Here is a 10,888-nt window from a genome sequence, read left to right as displayed (position 1 = left end):
AGATAAAAAAATATTTGTAATCATTATATGTCTCCTTTAATTTTAAATTAAATGTTATTTAATTAATTTCTTGGAAATGATTAGATACTCTATTGATACAACTATTATGGACATATAATACCATGCTTACTTTTTTTTTTTTTTTTTTTTTTTTTTTAAAGAATAAAAGCAGAACTATCAAACTTTTATTACTAAATTATATATATATATATATATATATATATATATATATATTTATTTGGCATTTATTTTATGTGTATAAAAAAACATAACTTGGTTAGTGTGAAATATTCAGGCAAAACAAGAAAAAAATATTGGTGTAATATTTATATTATTTGGTATTTATTTTACAAAAAAAGTTTTTGGGGAAAGACAAGGACAAAAGGGATTTTGTTTAGATTTTCCATGTGTATGCATTACTGTACTTATTGACATCGTAATTCAGTAAATAATTACAATCACCTGCAAACTCACATTAGTTTGAATCAGTGCCTGAATATTACATATATGAAATATGAAACATTGTAAATAATAATAATAGGCCTAATTCATTTTTATTTATTTATTTTTTAGAACCCACTGACATTATCATATTTATTTATTTATGATGATGATGATTATTATTATTACTATTATTATTACTATTATTATTAATTATTAATATTTTTTTTGTTTTATTATGCTTGACTGAGTGCAGCTAATTGATTGACTGTAACTTTTTATATTCTCGTCTCGTGAAGCACACGCGACAGTTTAATTGCCGTCCGAGGTCACGTCTGGTCTCTTCTTTGTGCCATGCGACCCCTCGAGCCACTTCAACGCTCGTCTCGTGCTTGCAATCAGGGGGAGAAAAAAAAAAAAAAAGTCTTTTTCTTCTTTTTATTTTCTTGGTTTTTTTTCTTTCTTGTTTTAAGGAAAAGGAGGCAAAAGTCAAAACGCAGGCAGACCCCCAAACACGTTAACGTGCTGAGGGGAGACCAGTGGCTAATATTTGAGGCCTGTTCGGGAAGTTCTGGAATGTTGGGAATGTCTTCATTACACGCATGCACACGCACGCACACACACAAACGCGTGCAGCTTCCCTGAGCCTGCGTGGCTGTCTTGATTAGCTGGAATCAATGGAGCCTCTGTGCTTTTTTTCCCTTTGTGTGAGTGCGTGCGTGCGTGTGCGTGCGTGTGTGTGTAACCCCCAGCAGCACACACAAACACTTACGACCCGCTCCCAGATAGCAGTACAGTAACTTCGCAGAAGCTCACACGTGATCACAACACATCACATACAGCGGATATGAAAAGTCTACACACCCTTGTTGAAATGCTTGGTGACTTTTGGTGATGTAAAAAAAATGAGACCAGGAAAAAACACAAAGAAAAAGGAAATCTGTATGAAAGAGGAAGTAAAAAGTTGCGCAAGTGTGCACACCCGCTTCAAAATGAACCAATCTCGTTCAAATCATGGAGTCAGCACACATCTGCCAAAATTTGAAGTGCCTCTCATTTAGCCTAAAGTTCAGATGTTCTAGTGAGCTTTTCCTGACTTGTTTTACATATTTTACTTTAGTTATTTAATTGCAATTACAACCACTTGTATTCCAAAAATATAAAGAAACTTACTGGTGCTGTTAGGATTGTTTATTTCATTGCTTACTTACTTCCAAATTGAGAAGGCCGAGGGTCTGTATTCAGAATCAACCAATCACTCGCTTCATTTTAAGGAGTCAGCACACACCTGCCACCAAATCAAGTGACTCTGATCAACCCCTAATAAAGTTTAGATGCTCTTGCAGGCTTTTCCTGGCATTTTTATAGACTCATTTTACAGCATAAGCAAATGAACAATTCTTAATATTTTTGTTTTATTTGTCTTCTACTTTTGTATTCCATTTATGTATTGATTCTAAATGCTTCTATTTTACATTTTAATTTTCATTTTTACAAATGCTCTGAAATTGTCATGTCAAATGACTTGATGATGTCAATTGATTTAGTTTAGGCTTTGATTCATTTTAGAAAAAAAAATGCTGAATCATGCATTTACCTCTACCAGTATTGTGTAGTTTTATGTGTGTGTGTGTGTGTGGGGGGGGGGGGGGGGGGGGGGGGGGGATTTTTGTATGTTTATATTTTTTATCTAAGCTTTTGCTAATTTTTTCAACATTTTACGTTTCCTCTACTATTTCTCTTCAAGTTTCTGAGTTAGTTTTTTTCTGATTGATTTTCTGAGAAGGTATTTGTTCTATTTCCTTTCATTTTATTAAAAAACAACATTTGAGTAGAGCAGGGAAGTTACGTCATGAATTCAGCATAAAAAAAATATCGATGATGTCATGATGTGTGACTTTCAAATGACTGTTGTTAGTGTAGCAAAACAATCAACAGCCCCATCATCAATGTGTCGTGTCACTCACTCAACTCGAGCAACCAGTCTTGTGTTCTGTCCAACTGAAACTCTCGGCAACTGAAAATATGTGCACGCGTATGACGCACACACCACAAAATGCATGACATCACAACTACTATTTTCTTCATTTTATTTTGACTTGAGCAGCATCATTTGTTTTTTCCTTTTGGAAACCTTCTTTTAAATGACACTTGTGCCCTCCACATCATTTTGTGCTTCTTGCTACAATTGTTCTATGAATTATGAGCCAGTCACCTTGTCTGTAAACAAACACAGTGCAGCTCAACTACCAGTTGAGATCTTGATGTTGGGTTCTTGTAAAGCAGTAAAAAAGTCACTTCATGAGTTTTCAAAGTATCAAATGTGATTCCTTTTCCCACGTCGGCTTAATTAATCCACCTGAGGATGGTCATGTGATCCCTTTGTGGCGAATGGTGTTGGCTGTCTTTCAGGTCAACGTGTGACGATCAGGTATCAAAGACAATGTGGAATTTGTGCTGTGCTCTTCTGATGCTCTAAAGTGGTCGGAGGGCCGGGTTAAAAAAACAAAACAAAACGATAATATATATATATATATATATATATATATATATATATATATATATATATATATATATATATATATATATATATATATATATATAGTTTATTTTCTTTTATCTAAAAAAAAAAAAATCTGAAATAATGATACATCCATGTCATATACTCTTCTTAAATTAACATGCGGGTTACAAAACATAAGTACAGTATATGTATATATGTATATATATATGTATATATATATATATACACTATATTTATATGGTTGTGTTTCTCCTATGAAGACAATTGTTGAACCTTGGGGGAGGTTCTTCATTTCTAGTCTTATCTTTTCTGAGAGAAGTCACATGGTGACGAGAGGCCACATGGGACCTCCTTGTGTCCCCGCTGGCAGGGGAGTGTTCAGATGACTTTTAATATCTTTGCAAACCTCCCTTCCCCACAGACTTCATTTACTGGGATCCAGTTGCCTTTTGCAGCAGCACCATGGCAACAGCAGGGGAGGAGGAGGAGGGGCCAGTTTCTCATGATGTCATCTCAAAGTGCAGTTGATTGACAGCTACTTGAAATGGGAGTCTGGGATGCCAGTGGCAAAGACTTCAACCGCACTCTGTAACTCTGTCCGTCCATACTCCGTCTGTCTATCTGTCTATCTGTCTAATGTATTGTACCTATCCATCCATCTAATTTAAAATGTGTCCATGCTTTTTGGATGCGCTGGAGCAGATTATCATCATGAAAGTAGATAATTCCTCAAATGCAGTCAAACAGAAAACTACGCCTGAATTTGTTATGATGTTGTGCCACTTGTACTCATAAAATCCCGGACATCCGCATCTGCTGCATATTCCCAAATAAATAAAGATGACTTGACTTGACAAATATTTTGTTTGTATTAGATTGTATTATTAGGGTGTGCCCCGCCTACTGCTCAGAGCCAGCTGAGATAGGCGCCAGCACCCCCCGCGACCCTTGTGAGGAATAAGTGGTCAAGAAAATGGATGGATTGTATTACAGTATTTCATTTTATAATGCTTGTCCTGTGGCTGTAAGCATATTCCAGCAAACAGTCAAATATTATTTCTATTTAATTAAATTTATTTTATTTTTATTATTATTCACAATGCTAAAAAATGGAAAATGGAGGATTTTTTTTAATTATTGTATTTCTTTAACTTTAACAAAATTTCCATCTTTTATCTATTATTATATTTACAGTATATTTCTTACTTTTTAATTTTAGATATTTTATAATATACTATTACTTTATAATACAATATCATCTTATGTTTGACTTAAAAAACAGTACTTATTTTATTCCTGCTTTTTATATACACACACACATATATATATATATATATTTATTTTTTTTCTTGATGACAGATGACAGTCAATCACAGGATTTTTATTTATAATCATTACTCATGCTAAAGCATGAATAATTATAATACTTATATAATTATCAAAATACGTAAATATTTTATTTATTTATTTGTTCATGTATTTATTTAATAAATAGTTAGCTTCATAATTTTTTTCTTTTATTTCATTTACTATTTTTTTTCTTTTAAAAACATGTTTTGCAATGTTAACAAAAAAAGGGGGGGGGGGGTGAATTCTGGATCTGCACGTCAAAATGTAAAGACTTTATCATTAGTTTAGTTAGTTAGCCATTTTTTTTAATGGCCTATTAATGTTGATAAATCAAATGTAACGAAGCACAGCAAGCTGTGTGCATTAGCTCTGCTGTGAGAAGATTTTAAACCATAACAAGTTTTGCCTGACGACGAATAACTGCACAGCAACCGGGTCAAGCCCCTCCGACCTCTGACCTTGCTTGTGGGGTTAAAAAAAAAAAAGAAAAAGTTTTTGCGTCTGAGTGGCGCTTGAATAGCTGGCAAACGTGGGCGTGGCCTCGACGTGGAAAAGAGCCGTCGTTGGTCATTGTTAGCATGTGATGGACGGCGCAATTGAACATGTGACGTTTGATGGAGGCCAAATGTGGCCATGATGGATTGTTGGAAGTAAACGCTTTGTTTGTCCACGACAGAGTGGATGCAACTTGCTTGCACTGGGAAATGTTGGGCTGGCAGGGAATGATTGGGAACGTTGACACGTCCTCACCAATGTTGACTTTCAACTTGGACTGATTGGTCCGAAGTGTCAATGCCTGATTTGATCTGGCAAACAATTACTGACGTAGGCCAAAGAGCAGGAAAAGTATTTCGGATTCAGAAGTACAGCCATACCTCTACTTACTTGTGTTTTTTTTTTTCAAATCAACTTTTCTGTCTTGAGTTACAATCAAGAAAAGTGAGTCATTGAGTCATCACAAAAAATGATCGCATTAATCAATCATGTATTAACTCAGATTAGTCACACAAATAATTTTGACCGCAGATGGTCCTTTAGCTTGGCAGCGCAGGCAGCACAGGTTGTGTTTGAACAATAAACATATAATGAAGTAAAACATATAATAAATGTTTTCGTATGACATTGAGAATATTTGTTCATGTCAAACTATCAGGGTCATTTTTTTCCCCATTTTAAATTATGCAAGTAATTAACTGATTAGAAAACGAGGAGGATGAGAGTGTGCAGTGGATCAAAATATGTTGAAGACATCCTCAAAACATCGGATGTTAAAAAATTACATTTGGCGGGCAAAAAAAAATGTTTATTAAAAAGCCTTTTTAATAAAGCAATTAATCGTGATTTATCAAAATTCTAAGATGTGATTAATCTGATTTAAAAATGTAATCGTTTGACAGCTCTAATACATACGTACATACATGTACAAACAATTCAATGATATTGCATTGCAATTCATTGAACCATTTTAACACAAGAAAACAAATCAATAATTTTACACTAACAAAATCTTAATATACATACATTTAACTTAAAAAAAATAAAAAAATTCTAATAATCACGATAATAATTTACTATAGATTAACCGAATCATTAACCAAAACAATTCAAATAAATGTCAGGTTGGATTTACAAGTGAGTATACTCAGTGCTGATAAAAAATAAAAATAAAAATAATTAAAAAAAAATAATTAAAAAAAAACAAAACAAAAAACACCACTGGTTGAAACCTAAACTGCATCAAACTTTTTTCTCCACATCGCCATCTGCTGGATTATTGGTGGCTTGACTTGTGCGACTTTCTGACGTCACACTTGTCACGTGCTGGCAGCAGCTGAACGCTCAGCTGGGAGGAGAAAGGCCAAGTCGGGGGAAAGTTGAGCCTTGGCACTGAGGGGTCAAATGGGGGTGGGGGGCTTGGTAATGGTTATGTGCGGTTATGCACGGTTAGCTGCTAGTGATAATAAATTTATAGCATCATCACCCATCGTAAATGGGTTGCAATGACAACTTCTTTTCAAGTCTTAAGAGTTGGAACCATAATTTTCCTGGTGTGAAGTAGTGCTTGGAGCCCCTTGAAGTATTTTTTTTCCACGTAAGAATGCTACTGCCGAGGTCAGATTGCAGAATTTTTGCTCTCTTTGGAAAAACGAGAAAAAAAAGAAAAGAAAGAAAGAAAAGCACTTTGCAAACTGGCCTGTTTACAGAGCCCAAAAAAAAATCCAAACCACAAAAGCATAAGTAATCAATTGAGCACGGGCCGAGGGCCATGTTTGTTTCATTATTTCGCTTCTTTGTCTCCACTTGCTATATTACACGTTTCCCAATCCGGAGACAAGTGCTCATTCTTGGACAGGGGTCGCTAACTCGCGCCCTGGGGGCCAATTGCAGCCTAAAGGAAGATATTTTGCGGCCGCCTACTTGACATCAATGTTTAACTCATTTACTCCCAATAACATATAAATACGTTTTTTTTAATGCTCTAAGTGTCCCAAAGACGTATTTATACGTTTTTTTTGTTTTTTTATGCTAATTGCTGCAAAACGGAAACAGATAGAAACATACTTTTTTCCTGATGAAAGAAGAGACTTTAATCTTTCTTTTGATAGGTTCCATGCTTTTATAGCAATTGAACAAAACAGCCGGGAGAGAACGGGATTGCTTCTGTGAAAATGGCTGGGAGTGAATGAGTTAATGTATAGTTTTATGTGCGCGCGCGTGTACGTGCGTTTAAATCACTTACACCTCGTGCAAAAAAACAACAGCTATTTGGCCAGTCACTCGTTGGACACTTCAGTCCATCATATTTTAGCCTTGGAATTGCGGTGTTCATTATTTTTCCACAAATGAATGACATGTTTGTATTGCTTTTTACTTTGTGACCGTGATGCTAATGTGAAGTCAAGTCAAAATGCCTCGTTTAGTCACGGCCAATGTGAGATTGACTGTGATTTAATACAAGCTGACTTCTCGTAATTCAATAACAATGATGTCATTAGCATTCTTTTCAATGAGTTTCGACACGCGGCTGACAAAGAAGTCATTAAGTGACTGTGAGCGAGACAATTGGCAGGCGATGCGGTGGGTACCTATTGTGGTTGGCACGTCTGCTTCACCTTCAAGAGGACCCAGGTTCGAATTTCAACTCAGGCCCTAGCTTTGTGGCAATTTGAATGTTGTGGTCTTGCTCGTGACCCCGGTTTCCATCTCACATTCCAAAACTTGCCATTTGCTTCATTGGCGACTCTAAATTGTCCGTAGACGTGAACGTGAGCTTGAACGCTTATTTGCATAATGAGCTCTGACTGCTCTGGGACTGGTTGGCGATCAGTTTAGGCTGTAGGCCTCCCCATACCCACCTTCTCACCCAAAAGTCATCTGGGGGCTGCATCCCACCCGCAACAAAAATGCGGACACATTATCTGGCAGAAAAGGAAAATGGATGGATAGATGCATTTTGAACTAAAAAATAAATAAAATAAAATAAAAATAAAAAATAAAAAGAGAAGTGAAAACACATTTGTTGGATACATGCTACCCCCTACTGGAGAACAAAAAAAGTGCTATATAGGCCACTTATCGGTAATTTTCAGGAAATTCATGTCACAAGCGCCATTAAGCATTGTGGTAATAATAATAATAACAATAATAATAATAATAATAATAATAATAATAATAATAATAATAAATAGCATTTTGTAGTTTTGGGAGCTTTCAGATATTTAGACAGTTCGTCGTAGTTGTTTTTTAGGTGTTCATTCAATGAAAGATAAAAGCATGAAAGCAACAAAAATAACACTCCTGCAAATATTCAGAATTATTTATTTTATTTACAAATGTAAAACATATTTTGAAGTTAAGAGACAATGATGGGTTATTATGATGGGTTATTATTATTAGACATAGATTATTGTATATTCCCCATTTACAGTAATAAATAAAAATTCTATTTCCCCCTATGCAAATAAGTAATAATCCATACTTCAATCCCAAAAGACTTAATTTAAAAAGTTGAAAATTGATTCGTTTCGCAACAGTGACGGCCTGACGGGCAAGGAATCTCCAGGAAACGGCCAATATACTTCTCACACGGTCAAAACCATATGGTCAAAATTCTTTGTGGTTTCACATCTCAAAAAGTATTTTTGAACAAGCGGGTGCTTTGAATTTCTTTTGAAATGTGATTTTGAAATATCTAAATTGCCAGTGAAATTAACATGTTACTCTTTTGGAAGACGGTATTAAGATTTACCCATAATTTGTCACCGCATGGCTCCACCTTATGGAACTAAAGTGTAATTACGTCCAACAATAAAAACGTTTATTTAGGAATTTTGGAATGGTGGGGGCTGTTTGGTGGTGGGGGTGGGGGGAATTTGAGAGAGAAAAAAATACATTAAAAGTTCTACAAGAGAATAAAGTTTATAAAGTGGTTTCAATGGACTTACCAAACACAACTCAAAATTTTACTCTAAAAGACAACTCTTATTTTCAAACACTGAATTAAATTACATCGCTTTTAAAGATAGGAAAATGATAATAATAACAAAAGTGTCAATTAAGTTATTAAAATCAATTTATTTCATGATTTTGAAAGAAGTGCTGAAATTCGAAGCAATGAATGGAAAATAAAGAAATATGTGCACTTTGTTTAAAAGGCCAATTGCTCCTAAAATAAAAGCAATGTAATTTAAAATTCAACAAGGTTATTACCAGGCAGTAACTATGATTAAAAAAAAAATAAAAAATCTGGATAAAAATTGTCACAACTAAATTTGGACCAAATTCTTCATGGTACCACTACTACCAGTAAAATACGCAAACTTTATAATCTTGTAATAATTATTGTTAAATACTAGTGTTGTTCCAATACTGTTTTTTTTTTGCCTCCCGATACCGATTCCGATACCAAGCTTTGCAGTATCGGCCGATGCCGATACCATACCTAAGGTTTTTTTTTCTCAACATGAAAATGCTGCCCTGCCATTGGTTTAGAGCATTCAAGGGCCAATAGGATATCTTAGACCAGCATGCAGAGAACATATAAGTGAATGTGCACGAGCAAGACACAAGATGCTGCATCCAAAGTCCTATATTGCCCTTGGAATTAATGGTATCGGCATGTTAATTGTTTGTAGTCACCGATATTGAATCCACTGTTTTAATGCAGTATCGGGGCCTCTGCCGATACTAGTATTTAGGGGTGTGAATTGCCTCGTACCTGACGATTCGATTCGTATCACGATTCATAGGTCACGATTCGATTCGATACCGATTAATCCCGATACGAATTTATAGGTCGATTGTTGCGATTTTTTTTCATTCAAATTTAGAAAATACTAATCAGTAAGCTTGTAGAGTGTAAGATTTATATGAAAATTTATTATTTATTTATCTGAAATTTCAGTCTTATAGAGGTTGTAATCTGTTTCATGTTTGAACAGCAGTAAAATAAAATATTAAGGCTTAATGTTCTGTTCATATAACATTCTTCCATGCTCAAGGTGTGAATCCTAAAAAAAAAAAAAATAAAAAAAAAAAAATAAATAAAAAAAATCGATTCTGCCGATTATTGAATCGATTCGAGAATCGCGCGATGTAGTATCGCGATATATCGCCGAATCGATTTTTTTTAACACCCCTACTAGTATTGGTATCGGAACAACACTAGTAAATACCACATACGTAAATGCAAATGGTAAACAGACCTTAACAAACCTTAATTTGTTTCAAACTGAATTGCAGTCACATTTTGCTTAGGACTTAAATATGGACTATCAGACAATCATAGGTGTCAAACTCCGGTTGTCAAGGGCCAGTCCTGCATGTTTTGGATGTTTCCCTTCTCCAACACAGCTGATATATGATCAGCTCATCAGCAAGCTCTGCATAAGCTTGATAACGATCCTGTTGATTGGAATCAGCTTGTGTTGGAAGAGGGAAACCTCCAAAACCTTTCGGACCGTGGCCCTCGAGGACCGAGTTGACAACAATGGAGGCCTTCATGATGTAAATAAACTTGAGTTGAGTTGAGTTCATGATGTTAAAACACGAAGTTTGTGATGCTTCATGAAATGCTGTTGCCGTGGCAATGCATTGCTTGCCAAAAAAACAAAACAAAAAGAACACTAATTTTCAAGGGTTTTAACATAGACAAATACTCACGGAACTTGGTGTCATACTTGCTAACTTTTGGTTGGTAAAAATTGTGAAATTAGTTTCATCGGTGTGGGGTGCAATATGGGACAAAGAACATGCATTCGTCAACGAGGGTGTCCGATCGACAGGCCAACATCCAACGATTACTATTTGATGTTTGTTGCTAAGGGAAGAGACTGCACAGCAGTAGCGCAATGGACTGGCGGTTCGGGAATGTCACAAAATTCCCGAAATTCAAGAAAGCAGCTCCAGTTGTAGGTTTCACCAACATCTATGAAAGGTTGGAGGCATATAAAACAGCCTAAGAGCTATACACTGAACCTATCAGGAAGTCCACCATTTTTGATATACCCCCGTTTTGGCCTATGATAAAGGTTACCCTTAAAAGAAATCCTCCCACAGATTTTATCCGATTGA

This window comes from Festucalex cinctus, chromosome 1 (genome assembly GCF_051991245.1).
Source record: "Festucalex cinctus isolate MCC-2025b chromosome 1, RoL_Fcin_1.0, whole genome shotgun sequence".
Classification (NCBI taxonomy): Eukaryota; Metazoa; Chordata; class Actinopteri; order Syngnathiformes; family Syngnathidae; genus Festucalex; species Festucalex cinctus.
Note: the sequence above shows the minus strand (reverse complement) of the source record.